Source organism: Callithrix jacchus, chromosome 8, assembly GCF_049354715.1.
Source record: "Callithrix jacchus isolate 240 chromosome 8, calJac240_pri, whole genome shotgun sequence".
NCBI lineage: Eukaryota > Metazoa > Chordata > Mammalia > Primates > Cebidae > Callithrix > Callithrix jacchus.
This window is the reverse complement of record NC_133509.1, coordinates 23,589,419-23,601,666: the sequence shown is the minus strand read 5'-3', so window position 1 is coordinate 23,601,666 and position 12,248 is coordinate 23,589,419. Positions and strand designations below refer to the sequence as shown.

The 12,248-nt window shown below is 41.4% G+C and overlaps 1 protein-coding gene across 38 annotated transcripts in view; it reads right to left on the bottom strand.

Annotated features, from left to right (window-relative positions):
• The window catches only part of PEAK1 (pseudopodium enriched atypical kinase 1), a 308,653-nt gene that overhangs the window by 295,206 nt on the left and 1,199 nt on the right, over positions 1–12,248 (bottom strand). For 4 of the 38 annotated variants that reach the window (XM_078333891.1, XM_078333889.1, XM_078333896.1 and 1 more), the window contains exon 1: positions 1–12,248. This exon is cut by the window's left edge and continues 38,357 nt beyond it. The exons of 33 other annotated variants lie outside the window; for them this stretch is intronic. The gene's annotated coding sequence lies outside the window, so the exon portion shown is untranslated. One more of the 38 variants, XM_078333893.1, reaches the window with a different exon arrangement.

Genomic DNA, 12,248 nt, shown 5'->3' with positions numbered 1-12,248 from the left:
CATATACCCTGGAATACTACTCAGCCATAAAAAGGAACATCCAAATTGATAAAGAGAAAGCATTCTCAGCAACATGGATGGAATTGGAGACCATTATTCTAGTTAAGTAACTCAGGATTGGAAAACCTGCAAACTCGTAAGTTCTCACTTCTAAGTGGGGCCTAAGATTGAGGATGCAAAGGCATAAGAATGATACAACAGACTCTGGGGACTCGGGGAAGGGTTGGATGGGGGTGAGAGTTACGTATTGGTTACAGTGTATACTGCTCAGTAATGGGTGCATCATAATCTCAGAAATTACCTGTGTAACCAACCACTACCTGTTCCCTGAAAACCTACTGAAATAAAAATAAATAAAATTAAAAAAAAAAAAGAAGTCTAGGTATATTGCTACAGAAACAATTTTTTTGAGTGAGGGAGAGAACTGGCATTAGGAAGATACTTTCTACTGTTTCTGCAATGCCTTAACTCTTCTTTCACATAAGCCCTCACAATTAAAAAACTACTTCATACCCAAATAAAATCTACAAATACTATAGCACACCTAGATAGAAGGCAGTTTTTCAGTATTTGAAATATTCAACTCATTATTCCATAATATGTAAGAGTTGAAGCAGGACATGATGGCTCATGCATGAAATCCCAGCACTTTGGGAGGCTGAGGTGGGAGAAGCACCTGAGCCCAGAAGTTCGAGATCATCTTGGGCAACACAGGAAAAGTCTGTTTCCACAAAATAATTTAAAGATTAGCCAGACGTGGTGGCATGCACCTGTGGTCCTCGTTACTCAGGAGGTTTAGGTGAGAGGATCATTTGAGCCCAGGAGGTCAAGTCTGCAGTGAGCCATGATCATGTCACTGCACTCCAGCCTAAGCAACAGAGTGAGACCTTATCTCAAACAAACAAACAAACAAACAAACAAACAAACAAACAAACAACAAACAATAACAAAAATATTTAAGAGTTATACCATGGCATCTTCCCTTATAACAAAAGTACTGAATCTACACTGAAAATTAAGGGGGGACCCTAACTTTAAACAATTAAAGTGCTTCTGTCAATGTGGGTGAAAGTATAAATATACTGGAAAATTAAAATCTTTCATTTATATATTACATATTCATATTATTACATATGCATATTATGTATTACATAGAAATATGAAATACTTCTATCTTTTTTTATATTTAGCACACACATGATACTATGCTTCAGGCATTATTTTAAGTAATTTCAAATATGAGCTCATTAAAAACCCTCTGAGATTGGTGTTATCATTTTCCCCATTTTACAGGTAATAAAACTAAGGCACCAAGAAAGAAAGTGATTTTTCCAAGGTCGCAAAACTAGTAAGTGATAGAGATGATATTCAACTCCAGTCAGTCTGGGTCCCAAATCCATGATCTTAACCACAATGTTGCTTCCTCTCAGAAAGTAATATGCTCATGAAAGTTCAGTGTTTGACTTATAGTTGAGCATTTAATAAAAATCTGCTCAACAAATAAAAGAAAAAATGGAGATAGCAAAAAGTAGAAAACCCACATTATTCACCATCTCAACACATCATTATGATTATACTGGCATACTTCCTGTCAGTGTTTTTTCTTGTTCACAAAGGGATTTGTTCTAATACTCAGCATATGCAATTTTGAAAAAATAAAAAATCTTAACTTTAAGATACTAGTCTCTTAGCATTTTTAGAACAACAGTTAAAAACTGAACACTTGTATTAATGCATGACATATATTCTAATTACACCTCACAACCCCATAAAGTAAGCACAAATATTATCCTTATTTTACAAATGAAGAAAGTGAAGCACAGTTAAGAAAGCAACGTAAAGTCACATTGCCAGGAAGTGGTTGAGCTAGGATTCAAACCCAGGCAGTGTGTGACTTCTGAACTATAATTCTTGACTATTCTTGGAGGGTAGGTTTATGAGCTACTTGAAAGACAGTGATCATGTTACTTTTGGTTGAGACAGAGTTCTGCTCTTGTTGCCCTGGCTGGAGTGCAATGGCATGATCTCAGGTCACCACAACCTCCACCTCCCAAGTTCAAGCGATTCTCCTGCCTCAGCCTCCCAAGCGGCTGGGACTATAGGCATGCACCACCATGCGCAGCTAATTTTGTATTTTTAATACAGACGGGTGTTTTTCTCCATGTTGGTCAGGGTGGTCTCAAACTCCCAACCTCAGGTGATCTGCCTGCCTCAGCCTCCCAAAGTGCTGGGATTACAGGCATGAGCCACCACACCCCACTGTAATCATGTTTTTTACAGAGAGGTTTTATTTTTTTGGCTTGGCCTAAAATGAGTATGTTACCTTACAGATTTATTTTGTTTTGCACTAACTCTGACTTACCGCAAATTTTAAATATCTTAAGCATTCTTGAACAAGCTAAATAAATCTTCATGCCTTATTTTATAAGGGTCAAGTAGCTAATGGAAATCCTTTATTCAACAAACATTTGAATATACACTACTTGCTAGGAATTGTGCTAATAAGACACAGTTTCCACTCAATGCATAGGCTCTTTCCACTCAGCATATAAATATGCTCAGACTTCTCACAATAAATACAACATACTGGTACATAAAAATGGATAACAGCTTTGTCAACTATTCGGCGGTAGAAATGAGAATGGAATCCTGCAATTATCTGCCCCCATCCTCCAAAGTAGATACACCTGTTATTTTTCTTGTAGCTCCTCAAGAGTGACTGACACATAATTACCAGATAGGTGCAATTTGCCTTCCTCATGCCATGCCACCACCTCTTATCAACTGGCAATAAAACCCTACCTATTTTTAATGCGAAGGGGTTGAAATTAAAATGTTGTACTAAAACTTTGGCTTACCAGGCTACACGTTTAAATTATTTTTAAAATTCTAAAATTGCTATTTTGGGTTTGACTTTAATAACCAGATGATAAATGTGAATGTCTAAGACCACATGTGAAAGAAGTAGTTTTAAAATAAAAAAAGCTATATTCACGGAAGATGCTAAGGCCAATCCTGCTTGATTTACAGCCCTACTTGTATTTTCCATACAATCAAATGTTCCCAGACTGTATGCAGTCTGAAGTCAAATTCTACTGATTGTGAAAAGGTAGCAGAGAGCCAAAAGTTAAAAAGCTGAGTGCAGTAGAAACACTCCTCACCAGTTCACTGAGTGGCTTAATTGATAGCCAATGACTACAGGCACAATTACCAGCCCAAGACCTTATAATGGAAAGGGAACAAGAACAGAAACAACCTCTGAAACCAAGGTCAATATACGGAGAAACTTCTACTGGTTGATAATTACTAGTGTGTCCATGAAGCCTCGACAAGTTTCTTGACTGACACATGCTTACATCAGTCTTGAAATATAACTGGCACATACTTGAGTTAATAGTTTCTTATGTCCATGTTCTCTAACAAGCTTCATTAGTACTTTATATCTTTTTTTTTTTTTTTTAAGAGACAGTCTTGTGACGTTACCCAGGCTAGAGTGCCGTGGTACGATCATACCTCACTGCAGCCTTGAACTCCTGGACTCAAGCGATCCTCCTGCCTCAACCACTTGAGTAGCTAAAACAGGCCAGCACACCCAGCTATTTTTTTTTTTTTACTTTTTGAAGAGATGGGGAATGGGGGTGGGTCTCACTATACTGCCCAGGCTGGTCTTGAATTCCTTGCCTCAAGTGATCCTCCTGCTTCAGCCTCCAAAAGAGCTGGGATTACAGGCATGAGCCACAATACCAGCCCCTAGTACATTATATCGTTATCATTATCAGGTATGTGACCTTCTACTGCTATTGTCTTTTTAAGTCTGTAATTTGTTTCATCCTACACTATAAATTTATGGAGAGAGTGATGTTAACCCCAAACACAACTTGGCTTCTTGCAAATAATAGGTATTAAGTGCTTATTAATGATATGAAATCCATCCTATAACCACACCTCAGCCCTTATCATTATGTAGAATTGCTCCTCCTTATCTCTCTGACTGGAATGCCCCATGGGCCATTATCTCTTAAATCTCTTATCTACTCTAGCTCCCCTCACTCCTCTGGAGATCTAATCTACACTGACAAGTCCCAAATGTAACCTGGACCATTCTTCTCTGAACTCTAGATTCCTATGTTCAACTGCAGACTTGGTATCTCTAACAATTATCATGTCTATTAGACATCTCAAAAACTTACCAGTCTGGAATAGAACTCCTAAACTCTCCCCAGAAATCTGCTCTGCACTGTCCTCAAGTCTTCCTCATCTCCATCAATGACAAGTCTAACCTTCCAGTTGCTGAAGTCAAAAACCTTAGAGTGATCCATTACTCTTTTCTTTTCACATTCTACATTCAATCCATCAGTAAACCTATTTGTATCAAAACATATTCAGTTATAGGCACAGAAAATTAGTATGAGTATATTTATATTTTAATATACAGAAATCAGATTTTTAAATAACTGTACATGGCGACATGGATTAGTATACATACATACATTTCCTATCTGTCCACTGATAAAGTCTAGGAGCAATGATACTCTATGGCAATGAGCACATCTAGCATCCAGTTCTTGGCTTCAAAATATCATCCTCCAATGAAATGAACCAAGGCTCCTTGGATAGGTAATTGATTCTAGGGCTGGGACAGGAAAATAAACAAGATGAACCTGAAGCATGAGGTAGTGCCAGAGAGTAAAGAAGTGTGCACATACATACACATAAAAAAAGAATAGAAATATGCCAGAAAGTATACCTAAAAGAGCTCCCAGGGCCCAAAACTGGAATATTTTGGGCAGCAAAATAATAATAACATTTAATTCTAATACTAAGAATGAAATAAATATCTATGGATTTGAATGGAAATAAATGATTAGACAGATGAGAAGGGACAAACCTTCCTTACAGAAGAATTCCAATTAATAAATGTAGAAAGAATGAGGAAAATAAGAAAAGTATCTTCAGAACCCATAGCAATAATTGCTGCAGGCAAGATCTATTAATGAACGCTAAAATTAGTGAGCAGAAACAGGATACTGGCAAAGCCTCAAAGTAGCTCCCTCAAAATATTTTCCAATTACTGTGGTGGTTTTAATACATGTCCACAAATTCTTTTATACTTCTCCCTCCAGGAAGTGGAGTTTAATTCCCATCCCCTTAAGTGTGGGCTACACTTAGTAACCTGCTTCTAGTGCATGGACTATGGGAAGGGAAAAATATAACTACAGTGGACAAACCTGGCAGAAATCACCTTAACAGAGTGATCACGAGTGATAAATTATTTGATATGTACCTCCTGTATGAAATAATAAGGGCACTCCACCTCTGTGGTACTCTCCCCCAAAATCCATAACCCCAATCTAATCACGAGAAAACATCAGACAAAGCTAAATTGAGGAACATTCTACAAAATACCTGTGTCAAGGTTATGAAAGATAAGACCAAGAAACTGTCACACATTGGAAAAGACAAAGAAGACAACTAAAGCAATGTAGTGTCATGGCTTAGATAACAGAATGGAAAAAGGGTATTAGGAAGAACTGGTAAAATATGTAAGAAGTCTGAAGTTTGGTTGAAGCATTGTACCAATACTAATTTCTTAGCTTGATAAATGTACCATGGTTATGTAGGATGTTAACATTAGAGGAACCCAGGTGAAGAGTATATAGCAGCAGATTTTCTGTTTGGTTTTTTGAGACAGAGTCTTACTCTGTTGCCCGGACTGGGATGCAGTGGTGCAATAATGACTCAGTACAGCGTCTACCACCCAGGCTCAAGTGATCTTCTCACCTCAGCCTCCTAAGTAGCTAGGCCCATAGGCACGTGCCACCACACCCGGCTAATTTATTGTTTTTAGAGATGAGGTCTCCCTGTGTTGCCTAGGCTGGTCTGGAACTCCTAGACTCAGACAATTTTCCCACTTCAGCCTCCCATAGCTGTGGGATTATAGGAATAAGCTACCACACCCGGCCTGCATATCCTTTCTTTCTTTTCTTTTCTTTATTTTTGGAGACAGAGTCTTGCTCTGTCACCCAGGCTGGAGAACAGTGGTGCAATCCAGTTCACTGCAGATTCGACCTCCCAGCTCAAGCAATCCTCCCACCTCAGTTTCCTGAGTAGGTGGGACTACAGGTGTGCACCACCATGCCCAGCTAATTTTTTGTACTTTTTTTTTTTTGTAAGATACGAGATTTCACCATGTTGCCCAGACTGATCTTGAAGTTCTGACCTCAACCCACCTTGGCCTCCCAAAGTGCTGAGATTACAGGCGTGAGCCACTATGCCAAGCCCTATTACTGTATTTTCTATCCTATCCTCCAACTTGAAAACAACATGGTTTGGAGAAGAAAGAATGGGCTTTGAATCCTGGTTCCATCACTTGACAGTGTGTGTCTGAATATGTTATTTAACCTCTCTAATCCTCAGTTTCTTCATCTGAAGGAGAGCAAAGGAAAGAATATAAGGTAAATAACAACACTGCTGAGTTAGCGTTAGGATCAGAATTAGGTATTAAAGTGTCTAGCATATAGGAGGTAATCCATAAATAGAAGCTATTATTATTGCTCTTCATTTGCTCTTCAGCTTCACACTGACCTCTAGCATCTCATGCACCTCATTTTCTCCCAATCAGATCACCTCCTTCAAGGCCTCCAGCTCATGATCCAAGGACTTCACAGTTCTTCAGTAGAGTTGCAACACTGAATTTCGTTAATTCCCTCAACCAACTGTCCTTCAGATATCTATACCAAACAGATATCTACAAAGCAGGGGATAACAACCTGGGCAGGATTTAAACGAGTTGTTCATCTTACAAACAAGGAGAGTAACAGTAACAATATGTAACTCATAAGGTTCCTGTGAGTATTAAATAGTTTCTTCAGATAGTCTCATCACTCACTGCTGGAGAAAAATCAACCATGGCAATTAGTACTGCTACAAACGTGAGGTCCACAATCTGGAATAAACAGGTTCTCAATGTTGATTAACAATCCTTCTTCAGTTTCCTAGTCATCCATCTGTCTGTCTACCTCTCTCTCCCTTACCTCCACCTCCAGCCACTCCCGTGGAAGCTGTTTAGAGTTTGTATAAACTATAGACTGTCTTTTTTTTCCATTCCTTTCACAGGGGTGGATTAATTTTACCTTACTTTTCTATCTGTTTTTTAAGAGATGGAGGTCTCATTATGTTGCCCAGGCTGGTTTTGAACTCCTGGGTTCAAGTGATCCTCCTGCCTCAGCCTCCTGAGTAGATGGGACTACAGGAATATGCCACAGCACTTGGCCTCACATACACTGCTTAAGATCCCCTATTCTACCATGTTCCCTTCACTCTTAGCAGATGATCAAAAATTACAGAAGATGGTATCAACTCTTCCTTCCTGCCCTGTCAGTTATAAACTTATTTACATTGCCATCCATCTCCTTCCTTTCCACTCACTGGAAAAGTGAGACCTACCTTCTACTCAAAGGCAATTTCTCCACCTATGCCCTGGATCCCATTCCTTCCCATTACCTTCAAATCCTTGCCTCCATCCACCAGCCAGTCTCCTACCCCCATCAAACACACATATATACACTCTTCTTCAGTTTTTCCTCTCCATTGGCTCTTTCCAGGTTCACACTAAGCATGTCCAAGATTCTCTTTGTAAAAAAGGCAAACTTCTCTAAATCCCAAGCATCTCCTCCTACTTACAGACTCCTTCAGCTCCTCTGTTGAAAACACAGTATCCCTCTCAATTAGCTACACTTACAGTTGTCATTCATTTTTCAACACCCACCCCCATGCAATACAATGTAGCTGAGTGCTCTAGCTGAAGTTACAAAAGACATCTTAATCACCAAGTCTCAGAGACTTTATTCAGTCTCCGCCTTACTTGTCCTTTTGGAGGCAGGATACAGGGTTGATCACTCTTAGTCCTTGAAATATTCTCCCTCAGCTTCCATGACAAATCTGTTTCCTTTTTTCATCTTTGGTATGTCTGGCACAGATGGTTGGCTTCTCTTCAGCTGCTTGCCCAATCTACTCAGCAGATCCCAACAGAAATGTAGGAATCATTCAAAATCTTCAATCTTGCTCAATTCTATAATCTAAATAGATTTATCCTGTCCCGTTAATAATACTTCCTAAATCTCTCATATAGCCACTCCCTTTTTACTCCTCATTTCTCACCAGGAGGAGCTTCCTAACTGGTCCTTGCTTCCAGTTTTGTCCCTCTCTAATTCAACATTCACTTCACAGTCAAAACGATGGGTCTAAAATACAAATCTGATTCTACCATAGCGAAGCTTAATTTCTTCCCCCAACAAAATCCCCACAACCTTCAGAATTAAGTTAAAGTTCCTTCACTTGGTTCACAAGACAATCATTGATTTGGCTTATTACTTCATCCACGCCTGTTCTAAAGCTGTGCTGTTGCTATCCACTCACCTGGGGCTATGGAGTATGTGAATGTAGTTGTCCAAATTGAGACGTGCTGTAAGTGTAAACTACACAACAGATTCTAAAGAGAGTATAAAATTATGCACTGGATTCTGAAGACAGTATGAAATGGAAATGCCGTGTTTCAATATTACTTTTTATACTGAATGTATGTCAAAATGATATTTTGATATACTGAGTTAAATTACATTATTAATATTAATTTCACTTTTTACTTTTTAAAATGTGGTTACTAGAAAATTTTAAATTGTATACATGACTTCTATTTGTGGCTTGTATTAAATTTCTATAGGGCAGCACTAGTATAATATGCACTTTCCCTCTTTCTGGACCTAGTTAACTCTTACCTATTATTGAAGATTAGCTCAGGTAACACTCTAGGATGCATTCTAGACACTCTTCCCCCATCCCCCCAACTCTGAGTCAGCTACCCCTCCTCTGTGCTTCCATCCATAGGAATGTGTGCACACCCCTGTCATACTATAATTATTGGTTATCACCTATCTTCTCTTCCTCAACTGTAAGCTCCTTGCAAAAAGGAATCTTATATTCTATAATACTCAGGTCCTACCTACCACCATGCCTGGCACTTAAAAGGTACTCAAGGCCAGGCTCAGTGGCTCATGCCTATAATCCCAGCACTTTGGGAGGCAGATCATGAGGTCAAGAGAGTGAGATCATCCTGGCCAACATGGTGAAACCCCATCTCCACCAAAAATACAAAAATTGGCCAGGTGCAGTGGCTGACACCTGTAATCCCAGCACTTTGTGAGGCTGAGGTGGGCAGATCACGAGGTCAATAGACGGACACCATCCTGGCCAACATGGTGAAACCCAGTGTCTACTAAAAATACAAAAAATTAGCTGGGCATGGTGGGGCACACCTGTAGTCCCAGCTGCTCCGGAGGTTGAGGCAGGAGAATCGCTTGAACCCGGGAGGCAGAGGTTCCAGTGGGCCAAGATTGCACCACTACACTCCAGCCTGGCAACTGAGCAAGACTCCATCTCAAAAAAAAAAAAATTAGCTGGGCGTGGTGGTGGGCACTTGTAGCCTCAGCTACACAAGAGACTGAGGCAGAACTGCTTGAACCCAGGAGGCGGAGGTTGCAGTAAGCCAAGATCGCACCACTGCACTCCAGGATGGGTGACAGAGCGAGACTCGTCTCAAAAAAAAAAAAGTTACTCAAACATTTGTCAAACAAATGTAAACTATGCCTGGCCTAAAGGTTACTAGAATTTCTAGTTCCCACAGGAAAACAAATCCGCCTTGAGAGAGCCTAAGCTGTACCAGGAGCTTTAGTAATGAAAGGACTGGGAAGGACAGTGTGTGTGTGTGTGTTTGCGGGGGTGGTGGGAAGGAGGGCAGGGGTGGGGGGGGTGGGAAGGCGGGTGGAATCACAGTAAGGAGATCAGCAAAGGACAGAATAAAGCTCATCATACACATCTGCCTCTTACAGTGAAAACAGGAATTTGCAACATTGATATGGAGCCTTGAACTCACACTTGGCATGCCAGGGGCCACAGTTTGGTTCCTAAATTACTTAAACAACCCATCAAACAAAAGGGTATGATTTGGCAGGTATCAACACAAACAGCTAGGACCCAGCACCTGTTCCACTTAAACAGCACATCAGTACAGTTAAAAACAACAACAAATCTCTCTCATGAAGCAAATGCTAATCTCATGATGCTTCACCATGGAGCAATTTAGAAGAGTTATTATATGAAATGTGCTAAAGCATGAATTTATAGCGATGCTTATTTGAAAATATGGTTGGCATTGCTAGATGCTGAAAAACATGTATGCAAATAAGCAAATAAAAGTTCTTAAGCTCTCAGACTTAAATATTTACATTACCATAAATGTACAAAGATAAATGTTTATATAAGTACATGTATAATGCATTCCAGGAACACATTTTTTAATGTGATTGTCAGGAAACAGTTATGAAGTGGCATCATTTCTTTATGGGCCTTCAGGGGAGACCCTTAAAAATGAATTTTGAATGTTAATAGGCTACAAACATTATTGTGGAAATTTCTGTATACTATCAACTGGATAAAGCGAATAGTTGTGGAAGCATAATAGTTCAAAGTGATCTTATCTTTTTCTTTCACCAAAACACTTCTCTTCCAACCCTAGAACACAACCTCACATAAATTTTGGCCCCTAAATTGGGACGGGGGTGAGGGGTAGTGAGGGAAGAGAAGGAACACACATTAAAAAGCCTTAAAGAAAATAATTTGACGTTTTTTCCCACATAATATAGTCATGTTAGAGACTCCAAAATAAAGACATGATAAAATATTTCCCTTTCTCTCTCTGACAGCAATGAAAAGGGTATGTTTGTTTTTTCACATAGTTTGTGAGTTGGTCATATCCAAAACTCACTAGCAATGCTATTAATTCTACTTCCATTGTTAACTGTTCATCTCTGGACTGAGGCTACAACCCTCATCTTTGAAGCCAAGTAAATGTACCATATCTGCCATTATAGTTTACTAAACAAGTCACCAAAGAGAAGTGCCAGGCAAGTCGGAAAGTAATTAGGGTAGTCAGTGAATTGAGCTGTCTAGAAATGCTCTGAGATTACAGGAGAAGCCATCGTGAAGTGAGTAGCCAAGATTGCTCATGGAAAGTTTCACCCCTGTGGATAATCCGCGTTTTTCACTTCCACACTGCAGAGAGCAATATGGGTTCTCTGACTACACACATCACTACATCACTTCATTTATCAGGGGAAAAAAAGGCGCTGTCGCTGAACAAAAAGCAGTAGGTAGGCCCCAAAACAGAATTCTGAAGGCAATCCCAGTTCAGGTGAAAAGCTGCTCACGTACATCATCCAATGACCTAAAAATAGTCTTTTATGTAAGTCTCTAAGTATTTAATTCAACGTACGATCTTACCACATTCAATAGAGACAAATATATATATAAATTAGCTCTTCTATAGCAAGGCCAATAAAGATGAAATCATAGTTTTCCTCTAACTCATCACTACCCGCTCAACGCCAGCCTTCCAATAACTCCATTCCACAGCTCTCAAATTCCTGAACTTGGATCTTTAAAAAACAACGAATCGCAAAAAGTAACATTTAACAGGCCGGAGGCAGGCGGGGGAGGAGGGTCCCTCCCGGTGCTCTCAGCAATCTTTAACGTAGCCAAAGGAGGAAAAAACGAAATCAAGCTCCCAGACGGATGGTGCATGCGACGAAGGGGGAGGGGGCAGACGCGGTTCAGACGGCAAGTCCCCATCGAGGGAGGAAAGAAAAGTTGCAAGATGAGTCAAAGGGCAGAGAGGAAACAAACCGAGCAGCCGAACCGCTCACAACCCCCAAACGACCCCGCCAGCCCACACATTCGCAGGCTCCCCAGCCGCAGCGCGAAGGGAGCAGGCAGGGAGCCACCCAGGTCCGTCCCGACGCTGCCGGCGAGGCTGAGCCGATGCTCGCGGGTGTGGGGCTGGCTGACCGTGCGGACCCAGCAGGAACCAGAGCAGCCCTTCCTGCCCCGGCCTCCCCGCGTCCAGCTCCTCCAGGCTTCACTTTCCCCCGCAGCCTCCCAGCCGCGCCCGGGGGCGTCCCTCGCGGCGGGTCCCAACTTTCCTTCCTCTGGGGGACGCCGCGCTCCCGGGGCCGCCGCCGAGGGAGGGGGCAGGGGTGGCGGGGGGCGCGCGGCATCGGCAGGGCGCGGGGGTGGCCGGGGAGCGGGAGCCCGCGCCAGGCGGGACGCACCGGCAGCCAGAGCCCCGGCGGCGGCGCCACCCAGACCCCGCGCCGCGCCACCCCGCCCAGATTCCCCCGGGTCAGCGCCCTCAC